Source organism: Balaenoptera borealis (assembly GCF_965194805.1).
Source record: "Balaenoptera borealis genome assembly, chromosome: 16".
Taxonomy (NCBI): domain Eukaryota; kingdom Metazoa; phylum Chordata; class Mammalia; order Artiodactyla; family Balaenopteridae; genus Balaenoptera; species Balaenoptera borealis.
This window is the reverse complement of record NC_138872.1, coordinates 46,509,446-46,524,035: the sequence shown is the minus strand read 5'-3', so window position 1 is coordinate 46,524,035 and position 14,590 is coordinate 46,509,446. Positions and strand designations below refer to the sequence as shown.

General features: G+C 38.9%; 1 protein-coding gene and 1 long non-coding RNA gene across 7 annotated transcripts in view; both read left to right on the top strand.

Annotated features, from left to right (window-relative positions):
* The window catches only part of KIZ (kizuna centrosomal protein), a 112,627-nt gene that overhangs the window by 17,900 nt on the left and 80,137 nt on the right, over positions 1 to 14,590 (top strand). The window lies entirely within an intron of this gene.
* Positions 157 to 3,290, top strand: LOC309613589. The gene is made up of 2 exons (XR_014235803.1): positions 157 to 2,122; positions 2,163 to 3,290. It is a non-coding gene; the product is annotated as an uncharacterized lncRNA (long non-coding RNA).

Genomic DNA, 14,590 nt, shown 5'->3' with positions numbered 1-14,590 from the left:
ATGTTTTAAATGAGAAGTAAATGAAATGTGGCATTTTGCTTCTTTTCTTTGTATACATAATTTTGTACATTTTAACCTTTTCATAGATAAAGTGGAAAGAAAGGATTGCATATCTCAGCAACAGACAAAAAAGAATGGCAAGGAATACTTAAATAAATTCTGCTATGTATCTGCCGTAATGCAGGCTTCTAATCCTCTCGCCTATCTCCATATAAATGATTCTGCTCAAGACCATAGATGTTTTCTTCACTAAAAGCAGTAAAGCTCTTTTAGATGAAATGTCTGAAAACATCTTGTAATAACTTGGAGCATGCTGGCAAGAGTAGTCACTTGTGACTATGTGTGAAACCCCCTCAGCCAGTCGATATTGTAATAAGCAAAAATGGGAGCATCACTCCATTATTCAGAGAAGCCAACAGCGTACTTCCTCCTTAGGCTGCAGCATTCATTAAGAAAAGCTTACTGGGCTGAAAGCTGGAAACAGATGATAACGGGATATGATTTTCATATTTAATGCTTTCCTTGGAAGAGTATGTGTGCTACAGATTGATAGAAGAATCAACTGCTACTTTACTAAAAGACTTTCAGGTTTGCCCTATAGCTACCGATGGAATCATTCAGCCAAGAAATTAACTTTTTCTCCTTTTACCTGTTTTATATATCTGCTAAGCAGGCTGCTGGGCTGCCAGTAAATGTTATTATGCAGTTAACTGTTTGGTATTTAAGACTCTTATCAGAAAAGAAACAGAGGCCACACTATTTTGTTTTTATAGTAGGAGCAAGGTTTTAGTTTTTCTTTTTTCTGTGCATTAACAGGCTTTAATCTGAGTTTATAGGAAGTTTTAGTTTTCCTTCCCAGAGATTAAAAAGTTAAAAAACCTAGAACTTTAGAGCATTCCTTAAACTGTAAGATGCAAAACACCAAGCCCCAGCAACCCTGACCTATATAAAAAGGCCTTTAATGATAAATGATTTCTCTGCCATTAGATGTACACCAAATGTGGTATGATGTGATAGACTTCTGAGACATTCAGGCAGTTTTTCTGTTTGACATTTGGTCATGAAATAATTGACGTGTTTTTTAATCTATAATCCAGTTTGTTCTTTCTGTGCTGTTCCTGATAGACACCTTGTTAGTATGGCAGTGTCAATGGTACTTAAGTAAAACGGGAGACTTTTTTTTATATTTGCACTACTGATTCCTTACCTTACATATAGTTATATAGTTTCTTTTAAGTCATATTTAAAATTAGGGCAAGAGACATATAGCTGACAACTCCTTAAAATGTTACATAGAATAATAAGAAGTGTTTCTTTTTTACTGGAATGTGTCATCTCCTTAAAAGCTTTGACTATTGACTGTATGTAAGACTCAATTAGGTAACATTTTGAGACATAGCTTGCCTTTTTCAATTTCCCATTGATGTTCTATCAATTAAAAGGTAAAAATATTTCAGCAGAACCCTGAATTAGTTAACACTTACTATACACTAAACCAGAACAATTCCTTACCGTATGGGGTATGTTTTATCTTTCAGCAGTCACATGAGTTAGTCTCTGTGCCCGGAGCGCTGGTCTCCAGGGACTGGCCTGCGCCCGGTGGTTGAATTCAGTAGATCGTTGTTGAGTGAGTGCTCTGTTTGAGAAGCTGCAGCCGGTCCCTCTAGGAGTGCCACGATGCTTGCCCTCGAGGTGCTTCCCACAAAGCGATGTTCTTTCTGAGGCCTGGGATAGTGTGTGCTGAGTCCCAGCTACATGGAGAAAGAAAGTTTGCTTCCTCTGCAATGAGTCCTCCACGGCCTAGGGGAGAAGGTGGTGTGTGAGCTGGCGTGAAGGGTGGGGAGGGTGCCAGTCGCTGGGTATTTGATAGACATTCTTGGGTCTGAAGATGTTGTGAGTGAAGGAGTGGAAGCAGGAAGCCCGGTGGGGAGCCATCAGTCTGGCTAAAGGCGAACATTCTTGCAGGGAAGTGGGAGAAAATGAGCTTGGAACGGGGCATCGTGGAACTCAGTCCAAGACTCAAGGATTGAAAATTGCCCCCTGGAATCAGTGTGTGTGCACGTGCGTGACGGGGCAGCTGAGGCAAGGACTGGGGCTCAGAGCAGTTACATCACAGGCGCAGGCAAGGACTGGGGCTCAGAGCAGTTACATCACAGGCGCAGGAAGGCAGGGCCGGCAGTGCTGTGCAGGATGCCCTGGAGGAAGGAGCTCATGGGGCGAGAGAACCAGGGTTCATTCAGACGCAAGGAATGAACCGAGGGCCTGAGTTGGGGTGGCCATTGAGATGGAGAATGCCAGTGAAGGGGAGAGGAGCTGTCAAATTAATGATAATTCTGAGTTATGAAAAGATAGCTTTAAAAAGTGGTTGTGCAACTTTCAACCAGATGCAGCAACTTGGATGTGCTACTAAGAAGAATGATCAGGTAGAAGGTGTCTATTTTTTCAATGTAGAAGTTTAGCTCGGTTTTATAATAGGAGTCCAGTGTTTTCATGCATCCAGCGGCTGCTCTTCAGAGTCATGTGTTCTCTGAAGAGAAGTAATCATTGATCTGTTCATCCCCCAGGATGATCTGCTTCTAATATTAGTCTACTTAGTAAACGCTTGTTGTTGTTGTTGTTAATAGCCAGAAAAGCCAAAGTTCCGGTCCCCATTTGACTCCTCACAAATTTTACTATAATATAGTAATCCTTCTCCTCTATTATACCTTGCCATTTTTTATTTTGGGGTGAACCCTCATTCCATTGGTCTCTAGGCATGTCCTTCTTGTTGCCCAGCTTTTTTGTATCAGCAGTGACTAGAGCATACACATAAAGACACATCAAAACATATGCACCCAGGAGAGGTGGAGATGGCATTTGTGAATGAGAGCATAAACCTTTAGGTGGGATTTGTGAAGTTTCTTTGAACTCTCACACTGTGAAATATGTTCTACTAAAAGCAGAAGTGAGCTGGATACTTCACAGAAAGGTTATACTCTGCCAGGGCTGGAGAATGTGGAGGACCAGAGAATTCCATCACAAGGCTAAAGGCTGGTTGGGGAGTTCCACTTCCACTGTTGTAAACCTCCCTGCAAGGGTCACGTGGAGAATGACCATGCAGCTTGTTACTTCTGCTTCTAATCCTAATATTAACAATGGGGAACAGTGACTACACACGTATTTTGTCAGGGCAGCATTAAGCACTTCATATTCATCAACTCATTTAATCCTGTCAGCAATCCTGGAAGTAGATACTATCGTATCCTCATTTTAGAGGAAGGCTCAAAGAAGTTGGTTAACTTGCCCAAGACTACACTGCTAGGCAGAGCCCAAATTCAAACCCAGACCATGTGGCTTCAGCGTCCATGTTATTAGCCATCCTGCTACACTGCCTTCCAAGGTAGTATGGGTGAAGTGCTCCTCGAAAGTTGGGAGAAATTCCTGGTCAGATAAAAACAGCCTAGCCATATCATGTGAAATATTTCAGTTATTCATTTAGATGCTGCATTTTCACCTAACCTTGGGAGAGAGTGAAATGGTCTCCCTTGGTGGTATAATAGTCCAGCTGAATCAAGTGAGATCTGATTTTGCACTGGTTGAATTGAGTAAGAAATTAGACATACACTTCAGATTCATTATTGGGGATTTTTTTTTTCAAAAAAAACTGTGGTTTAGTAACACAATTTGAGTTTAACTCATTCAGTTTTGAGTATTGCGGCATAAGAGATGGGCACTGGAATCCTCGTATTTGCGTTTGGATCCTGTGACTGAGAGCAAATTGTGTGACCTTGTAAGTCTTGCTGGAGTGAGTATAATAACAATGGTTGATTTGAGGGTTTAAAAAGGTAGTGAATAGAAGTCTGCTTGACACCTGGTAAGTGCTTGGCACGTGTTCAGCGATCCTCTTGCCCCTGTCCCCACTGTCACTGTTGTCAGCCATCTTCCTTCTCCACTGGGGTGGCCGTATGAGGGTGTCCCTGGCTTTCTACCACTTACCTATGGGAGTGGGGACAGAGAGGCTACCTACCAATTAGGAAACGAGAAGTAAAGCCCTTGGTGGTAGCAACTCATAATAGATGATTTTAGCGTGATTACAATACAGAATAACTTACAGGACATACCTTTGAAGCCTGAATTTAATGGACCCATTTAAAAATTTAGGTAGTTCCAACCTCTGTTGGATTTAGTGGCCAGTAACATCTCCTCTTGGCCTCAGTTGTGAAAATTTGGTTGAGTCTCGAATCTATCCCATTGGCAAAATGAAGAGTTAAAAATCACATTGTCATGGTGTCTTAGTCGGCCTGGGCTGCCATAACAAAATAGCACATTCTGGGTAGCTTAAACAACAAATTTATCTTTTCATGCTTCGGGGGGGCTGGACGTCTTAAGATCTAGGTGCCAGCTGGGGTGGTTTCTGGTGAGAGCTCTCTTTGGTTTGCAGACAACTGTCCTCTCTCTGGGTCCTCGTGTGTCCTTTTCTCTGTGCACGTGTGTGGAGAGAGGCAGATCTAGGGTCTTTTCCTCTTCTAAGGACATCAGTCTGTTAGATTAATAGACCTCACTGAACCTTAGTTACCTCCTTCCAAGCCCCATTTCCAAATATAGTCACATTGGGGGAGGGCTTCAACATAAGAATTTGGGGGGGCACAATTCAGTTTATAACACACAATAAAGTAAAATAATTCCTTCAGGATTGTTATGTGTAAATTTTTATTAAGGGATTTTTGGAAATCTTCTCAATGTGACTTAAGGACTTGTTTACATAGAAACTAAGAGCAGTAATTGTACTGTGTGAAAAGCTGGAAATTGGGTCTGACAGCTCCATTTTTCCATTCTGCATTTATCTTGATACTTACCAATTCCCTCATCTGTGGGGGAAAAAAATAATAAGAAAAAATAAAATTACTGCAGTATTCTGCAAAACATGAAGTATAACATAAATATATTTTTCAAAGTACAATAATGTTCAAGATCCACCTGCTTTGAAAACTGTAAGCAGTTATTATTAACTGAGACACCATTACAGTAGTTCTTAACTTGCTGCTGGCTCCATCAGCATGTCCTCTCCCCTTTCTGCTAGTAAAGATGAACTCCTGATTTTAAAAGTATTTTCAACTGTATTCATTTGCTTTGCTCTCACTTTCCCCAGCTCCCAGTATGTTTTCAATTTATTTAAACTAAAAAAAATTGTACCCATTTCTTTCATCCCCCACCCCCAACCCCTGGCAATCATCAGTCTGTTCTCTGTATCTATGAATCTGGTTCGTGTTTGTTTGTTTTAGATTCCAAATGTAAGAGAGATCATATGGTATTTGTGTGACTTATTTCACTTAGCATAATGCCTCAAAGTCCATCCATGGTGTTGCAGATGGCAGGATTTTCTTTTTCATAGCAGAATAATATGCCATTGTATATTTTTACCACTTCTTTATCCATTCAGCCATCATTGGACACTTAGATTGCTTCCATATCTTGGCTGTTGTAAATAATACTGTAGTGTACATGGCGGTACAGATATCTTTTCAAGATAGTGTTTTCATTCTATTCAGTTAAATACCCAGAAGTGGAATTGCTGGCTGATATGGTAGTTCTATTTTTAATTTTTTGAGGAGTCTCCATACTGTTTTCATAGTGGCTGCACCGGTTTACATTCCCACCAACAGTGCACAAGGGTTCCCTTTTCTCCACATCCTCATCAACACTTGTTATTTCTTGTTTTTTGATAATAGTCATTCTAACGTGTGAGGTGATATGTAATTGTGGTTTTGAGTTGCATTTCCTTGATGATTAGTGAAGTTGAGCATGTTTTCATGTACTTTTTGGCCATCTCTGTCTTCTTTGGAAAAATGTCTATTCAGATTTTTCTGCCCATTTTTTAATCAGATAATTTTTTGCTCTTGAGTTGTATGAGTTCTTTATATATTTTGGATATTGGCCCCTTATCAGATACATCATTTGCAAATCTTTCCTGCCATTCAGTAGGTTGCCTTTTTGTTGATAGTTTCCTTTTCTGTGCAGAAGCTTTTTAGTTTGATCTGGTCTCACTTGTTTATTTTTGCTCTTGTTGCTTTTGCTTCTGGTATCAGATTCAAAAATCATTGCCAAGGACTTATGTCAAGGAGTTTACCACCTATGTTTTCTTCTAGGAGTTTTATGATTTTGTAAAACATTCAAGTCTTTAATTCATTTTGAGTTAATTTTTGTATATGGTGTTAGATGATGATCTAGTTTCATTCTTTTGCATGTGGCTGTCTAGTTTTCCCAGCACCATTTATTGAAGAGACTGTTTTTTTTCTACTGTATATTCTTGGCTCCTTTATTGTAAATTAATTGACCATATGTGTGGGTTTATTTCTGTGGTCTCTATTCTGTTCCATTGATCTATGTGTCTGTTTTTATGCCAATACCATACTGTTTTAATTACTGTAGCTTTGTAATATATTTCAAAATAAAAGAGCATGATACCTCCAGCTTTGCTCTTCTTTCTCAAGATTGCTTTGGTTATTTGGGCCTTTTGCATTTCCATACAAATTTTAAGATTGTTTTGTTTCTGTGAAAAATTTCTTTGGAATTTTAATAGGGATTACATTGAATCTGTAGATTGCTTTGAGTAGTATGGACATTTTAACAATATTAATTCTTCTAATCCATGAGCACAGAATCTCTTTCCATTTATTTGTGTCTTCATTTTTTTTCATTAATGTCTTATAGTTTTTACTATATAGTCTTTCACTTCCTTGGTTATATTTATTCATAGGTATTTCTTATGCAGTTATGAATGGGATTGTTAATTTCCCTTTCTGATATTTCATGATTCATGTATAGAAACTCAACATTTTTGCATATTGATTTTGTTTTCTGTAACTTTATTGAATTGGTTTATTAGTTCTAACAGTTTTTTGATTGAGTCTTTAAGGGTTTTCTATATATAATACATATCATATGCAAATAGTGACAGTTTTACTTGTTCCTTTCCAATGTGGATGGCTTTTATTCCTTTTTCTTGCCTAATCGCACTGGCTAAGACTTCCAATAGTATATTGAATAAAAATGGCAAGAGTGGGAATCCTTGTCTTGTTCCTGATCTTAGAGGAAAGGCTTTCATTTTCACCGTTGAGTATGATGTTAGCTATGGGCTTGCCCTATATGGCTTTCATTATGTCAAGGTGTGTTCTCTCTATACCTGCTTTATTGATACTTTTATCTTAAATGGATGTTGAATTTTGTCACATATTTTTTCTACATCTATTGAGATGATCATATGATATTTATCCTTCATTTTCTTAATGTGGTGTATCACATTTGCAGATTTGCAGATATTGAACCATCCTTATACCCCTGGAATAAATTCCACTTGATTGTGGTCCTTTTAATATATTGTCAGAAATTCCCTGGCAGTCCAGTGGTTAGGACTTGGTGCTTTCACTGCCATGGCCTGGGTTTAAGCCCTAGTCAGGGAACTAAGATTCCACAAGCCGTGTGGCACAGCCAAAAAAAAAAATATATTGTTGAATTCAGTTTGCTAATATTTTTTAGGAGTTTTGCATCTATGTTGATCAAGAATATTGGCCTGTAATTTTCTTTTCTTGTGGCATCTTTGTCTGGTTTTAGCATCAGGGTAATACTGGCCTCATAAAATGAGTTTGGAAGAGTTACCTCCTTTTCTGTTTTTTTTGGAAAAGTTTGAGAAGGATTGGTATGTATGCTTCTTTGAATGTTTGGTAGAATTCACTAGTGAAGCCTTCTGGTCCTGGACTTTTTTTTATTGAGAAGTTTTTGATTACTGATTCTACCTCATTACTAGTAACTGATCTGTTCAGATTTTTTTGAATTTATCCACTTCTTGTTGGTTGTCCAATTTGTTGGCATATAGTTGTTTATGGTAGTCTTATGATCCTTTATATTTCTTTGGTATCAGTGGTAACGTCTCCTCTCCAATATTTTTTAAGAGGTACAGATGGATAACTGTGACAGGAAAAGGAAGAAATGAACTAAAACCTTGGATTACAGATTTACCTTAAATACTTAACTTACTTCCTATTACTAGAAAGTAATAGGAAGGTATAGAAAAGTTGATCATTATGTCAGATCCTTAAACACTGACACATACTCCTTCCTTTGGCAATAACAGCTGTCTCTCAAAAACTTTTCATTTCCTAGTATTATACCACTGTCAATAATAATGTGAAACACAGCATTTTTTTCTTCAGCTTCCCTGGCTCAGAAGCTGCTTTGAGAAGACACAAAATAATATTCAGAATTTTAAGGTTAAAGACCACCCTATTTCCTGTTGCTAAGCAAACAAAATGACAGACTATTTAAAAAAAAACAGACAGCTGTCTGAGCCATTTCAAACGTAGCATTGCCTTATAGCGAGCAGCAATTAATTTTTGCAGGTTTCTTGTACATTTTTTGTTATGCAAGTTTAAATAATTGCTGGTGGGAATGTAAGATGGTGTAGCCACTTTGGAAAACAGTTCACAGTTCCTCACAATGTTACCATTGTGTACCAATGTACTCACAACATAGTTACCATATGACCCAAAAACTCCACACTCAAGAGAGGTGAAGACATATGCCAACACAAAATCCTGTACACAGATGTTCATGGCAGCAGTGTTCTTAACAGCTGAAAAGTGGAAACACCTCAGATGTCCATCATCTGACAAATGGATAAACAAAATATGATATATCCATGCAGTAGAATATTATTCAGCCATTAAAGAGAATGGAATACTTACACCTGATACAACATGGAGACACCGTGAAAATGTTATGCCAAGTGAAAGAAGCCACAAAAAATATTAGAAAACAAACTAATGGTTATCAGTGGGGAGAGGGGAGGGGGAGGGGCAGTATGCATTACTGTGCCAATTAAATGTGGACTGTGGAATGGAAAATACATCAATGTTAAATTTCCTGATTTTGGTCATTGAACTCTGCTCGTGAAAGAGAATGTCCCTGTGCTTAGGAGGTACACACTGGAGTGTTCAGGGGGAGGGGGCAGGGTGTCTCCAAGTTAGCCTCAGATGGTTCAGGAGAAAATGGTGTGTATGTATATACACATACACATATGCATGTGTGTAGGGGGGGAGAGAATGATAAATCAGGCAAACCATAAACAATTTATTTATTGGTTTATTATAGACACTAACATGTGACGTTCTCATTAATTAGTGTATTACTAGAGCTTGTTGAGGACCAGAGTTCCGTGTTCTAAAAAGTCTGGCAAAATTGGCATTTAACTATTTCCCGTCACAGAGAGCTGTAGCTTCTGTTTTCAGGAAGTACTCTTTGTTAACAGTGCCATCTTGAAGTGGTCACTGTTTTCGCATTCTGCAGTTCTGTAAGCATTTAAATCGCGGGTACATGCTATTTTTGTTGATTGTGCAGGTTACCATTTAGATTTTGTTGTTTCTCTCCAGTTCTTGGCTCTGGGAATGGGCCTGGAGTCTTTTGCTTCTCTTAGTGGGTCATAGGAGTTAGAGAGGAACTGATGGAAAGGAATAACTCAGGGGCACTTCCTTTGTCCTTCCCCAGGGGGCTTTCTCATCTCTAAGACCTGCCTACCCTTTGACTTCATATCTTGGCCTTAAGCAGACCAACAAAGAGACAGGTACTTAGGGTTGCGGTGTACTCCCTGTTCTGAGTTAGTTCATTAATACTCCCTAAGTCGGTCTTGAAAGTGAAAAATCAAAGGCCTCAAACTCATAAGTCTGATCACTGATTGGCCTCAAGTCTTCACTAAATGACCACTATTGTGTATATACTCGAGTCCCCTTCAGCATACGGCCAGCTGAAGCTCTCCACAGTAACCCATCACTTGGAGCCATCTATTTAAATAACTTTTTGTTTGAGTACAGGAAAAATGAAAGTAGTTGTTAGATTAGGGTAGTGGTAATTGGTGATTTTTGCCTGTTTTAATACTTCTTTGTTACTGATAATAGGTCACATATTATGTCACAAATACTGTTTATACTGATGAATCAGAATGTTGATTAATGTAATTTTGATGTTTAAACCATGTGGTATAATGAAAAATTCTTAATAATGACATAATGGCCTCTTTGGACAGTAGTATCCTATAAGGCAGTCTTGACGGAGCAACTTCTGTTCTAGGATGCTGTCCTACTCACATGTGTGCAGAGAGTCATACACTCAGGGATAATTATTGCACATGGTTTGGAAGGGTAGGTGGTGGGAAGCAAACCAAGGTCCATGAAAACAAGACTGGTTAAATAATTTATGGAACATCTGTAGGAGAGGTTAATACGCAGCTCTTAAAATTACAGTGTAGTCAGTTTCCAGTCCAATGGGTAAGAAACTTGTAAGTCACCACTCCATCCTAACAAGTAAAAAGCTGAACAAACCGAAAATCAACAACTCGTCTTAGATCTGACAGAGAAGTGAGGTCCCAGGGCAATATGCTGTCTCTCTCTGGAGAGACCAAGAGATGACTAGAGAGAGCGACAGCTTCCCAGAGCAGAGCTGACGCCTCTGCAGGACGCAGTGCCGGACGGAGAAACCGGAACTGTGACTGACAAGGCTCAGTGTGGGCAGATCCACGAGAGAAACTCCGGGGGACCCAGCCACAGGGGTCCCCCACACTTTTGTGAGTTTTACCCCTAGTTCTACCAGGTCCTCACAGTGACTGTCAGGGAGGGGAAGGGGGAGAGGAGCCAGAACGCTCTGTTATTAACAAGGTCTGCCCTTAGGAGAAGCTGTTTAGCCAGAGCCTCACTGACCTGAGGGAAGGAAAAACCCAGCTCCAGAAGGTGCTAGCCTCCTGCGTGGAGGAACAGAAATAACAATTCCAGCCCCTTCTAGCCTTGAACCTAAAACTGCTCTAACAATAATGTCTTTTTAAAAGTCCATTGAGTGTAGATATATGGATTTATTTCTGGACTCTCAGTTCTATTCCATTGATCTGTATGTCTATCTTTATGCCAGTGCAGTCTAAATTACCCCTGGTTTTGTAGTAAGTTTTGAAATTGGGAAGTGTGCGTCTTCCAGCTTTTCTCTTCTTTAGAAAATTGTTTTGGCTATTCTGGGTTCCTTTATTTCCATATAAATTTTAGTATTAGCTTGCCAATTTCTGCAAAAAAGCCCGCTGGGATTTTGCTAGAGTTTGTATTAACTGTGTAAATCAATTTGGGGGTATTGCCATCTCAACAATTTTAAGTCTCATGTTGCTTGAACACAGAATGCTGATCTTGTTTGCCTTTCATTTCTTTTTCTTGCCTTACTGCCCTGGCTAGAATCTGTAGTATGGTGTTAAATAGAAGTGTTAAGAGCAGACATTCTTATGTTAACTCTGATCTGAGGGAGAGAAAGCTTTCAGTCTTTTACCATTGACTATGAAGTTAGCTGTGGGTTTTTCATAGATGCACTTTATCAGGTTAGGGAGTTCCCTTCTAGTCCTAGTTTGCGGAGTTTTTAAAAATCATAAACACGTGTTGTATTTTGTCTAATGCTTGTTCTGTGTTTATGGAGATAATAATTTGGGTTTTTTATTTGTTCTTTATTCTATCAACATGATGTATTATATCACTTAACTTTCATACGTTAAACTAACTTTGCGTTCCTGGGAAAAGTCCTACTTGGTCATGAGATATAATCCCTTGTATATTATGCTGAATTTGGTTTGCTAACATTTTGTTGAGAATTTTTACAACTATATTCATAAGAAGTGTTGGTCTATAGTTTTCTTTCTTGTGATGTCTTTTTCTGGTTTTGGTATTATGGCTGGCCTCATAGAATGAGTTGTGAAATATTTTTTCCTCACCTGTTTTTGGAAGAGCTTATAAAGGATTGGTATTAATTCTGAAGGATTGGTGTTAATTCTTCTTTAAATGTCTGGTAGAGTTCACCAGTGAAGCCTTCTAGTCCTGGGCTTTTCTTTGTGGGAAGTTTTTTGATTACTAATTCAATTGCTTAACTTGTTTTAGGCCTATTCAGATTTTCTGTTTCTTCTTGGGTGAGTTTTGGTAGCTGTGTCTTTCTAAGAATTTGTCCAATTTGTCTAGGTTGTCTAATTTGTTGGCAAACAATTATTCATAGTATTCCCTTACATTTTTTATATCTGTAAGGTTGGTAACAAAGTACCAATTTCATTTCTGATTTTAGTAATTTGTCTTCTTTCCTTGGTCAGTCTAGCTAAAGGTATGTCAATCTGTGAATCTTTTAAATGAATCAACATTTGGTTTTGTCAGTTGTCTCCAGCTTTTCTATGCTCTAATTCATTTATTTCTGCTCTAATCTTATTATTACCTTCCTTTTGCTTGCTTTGGATTTAATTTGCTCTTCTTTTTCTACTTTCTTAGCATGGAAGGTTAGGTTATTGATTTGAGTTCTTTCTTCTTTCTAATAAGCTTTTCCAGCTCTGAATTTCCTTCTAAATATTTCTTCCCATAGGCTTTAGGATCTTGTGTTTTCCTTTTCATTTATCTCAAACTGTTTTCTAATTTCCCTGGTCATTTCTTCTTTGACCCATTAATTATTTAGGAGTTTCTTATTTAATTTCTACATATTTGTGAATTTGCCAGATTTCCTTCTTTTATTGATTTCTAATTTCATTCTGTTGTCATCAGAGAACTTTCTTTTAATCCATTTAAATTTATTGAGACTTGATTTATGGCCTAACATATGGGTCTATCTTGCAGAATGTTCCATGTACATTTAAGAAGAATATATATTCTGTGTATTCTACTGTTGGTAGGTGGAGTCTTCTTTATATGTCTGTTAGGTCTAGTTGGTTTATAGTTGGTTCAAGTCCTCTGTTTCCTTATTGATCTTCTATTTAGTTATTTTATCCATTATTGAATGTAGAGTATTTAAGTCTCCAACTATTATTGTTGGGTTTTGCTTCAGATAGGACTTTGTTGTTAGATATACTTACATGTTTCTAATTGTTATATCTTTTTCACAGATTGACCCTTTTATCATTGTAAAATGTCCTGTGTCTAGTAACAGTTTTGAGTCTTAAAATCTATTGTGTCTGATTTTAGCATAGCCACTTCTGCTTTCTTTTGGTACTGTTTGCATAGTATATTTTTTTTCCATGGGGCTCTCTTGATATATCTTTTCCCTTCCCTATGCCCCTATGCTTTCAACCTGTTTGTGTCTTTGAATCTAAAATGAGTCTCATTAGACAGTGTATAGGTGGATCATTTTTTTAAATCCATTCTGTCAGTCTCTGGCTTTAATTATAGTATTTAATCCATTTAAAATTAATGTAATTACTAAAAAGGTAGGATTTGCAGCTGCCATTTTGCTCTTTGTTTTCTATATACTGTAAGTTCCCTACATACGAACCTTCAAGTTTTGAACTTTCAAAGATGCAAACGTGTGTTCCATCAGCGTCAGGCATGAGTGAAGTTGCAGCTTGCCCTCCGTCTCCTATTGCTGACGATCCTTCAGCTCTACCATCTCCCACCTCCTCTCCCTCTTCCAGTCAGTAACTCTTCTTGCCTTTTCACTCGATGCCAGCCCCTGTATGCCAGCTGTTGTACTATACTACTGTACTTTTCAAGGTACTGCACTGTAAGATTAAAAATGTTTTCTTGTTTTCTCCTGTATGATTTAAAAGACAAGACTAGAGTTACATGAAAAATATATTTATGCTTTTATATGTACCAACATAGTTAAATACGTATTTACCAGTGTAGTTACCCTAACTAGTGCTATTTATTTCTTAATGCAGACTTGAGTTACTGTGTAGTGTCCTTTCATTTCAGCCTGAAGGACTCCTTGTAGTATTACATATAGGGAAGGTATGGTTTTGACAAATTCTGTTTCTGTTTAGTGAGGAGCGCCTTAATTTCACCTTTTTTTTGGCAGTGCTGCACGGCATGTGGGATCTTAGTTCCCCGACCAGTGCCCCCTGCAGTGGAAGTGCAGAGTCTTAACCACTGGACCACCAGGGGAGTTCCTCTCGTTCATTTTTTTTTTTTTAACTTTTTTTTGGGTTTTTTTTTCAATTTTTACTTATTTATTTATTTATTTTTATGGCTGTGTTGGGTCTTCGTTTCTGTGCGAGGGCTTTCTCTAGTTGCGGCAAGCGGGGGCCACTCTTCATCGCGGTGCGCGGGCCTCTCATTATCGCGGCCTCTCTTGTTGCGGAGTACAGGCTCCAGACACGCAGGCTCAGTAATTACGGCTCACGGGCCCAGTTGCTCCGCGGCATGTGGGATCTTCCCAGACCAGGGCTCGAACCCGTGTCCCCTGCATTGGCAAGCAGATTCTCAACCACTGCCCCACCAGGGAAGCCCCCTCTCGTTCATTTTTGAAGGAACATTTTGGTGGCTATAGAATTCTTGACTGGGGCTTCCCTGGTGGCGCAGTGGTTGAGAGTCTGCCTGCCAATGCAGGGGACACGGGTTCGAGCCCTGGTCTGGGAAGATCCCACATGCCGCGGAGCAACTAGGCCCGTGAGCCACAATTACTGAGCCTGCGCGTCTGGAGCCTGTGCTCGCCAACAAGAGAGGCCGCGATAGTGAGAGGCCCGCGCACCGCGATGAAGAGTGGCCCCCGCTTGCCGCAACTGGAGAAAGCCCTCGCACAGAAATGAAGACCCAACACAGCCATAAATAAATAAATAAATAAATAAAAA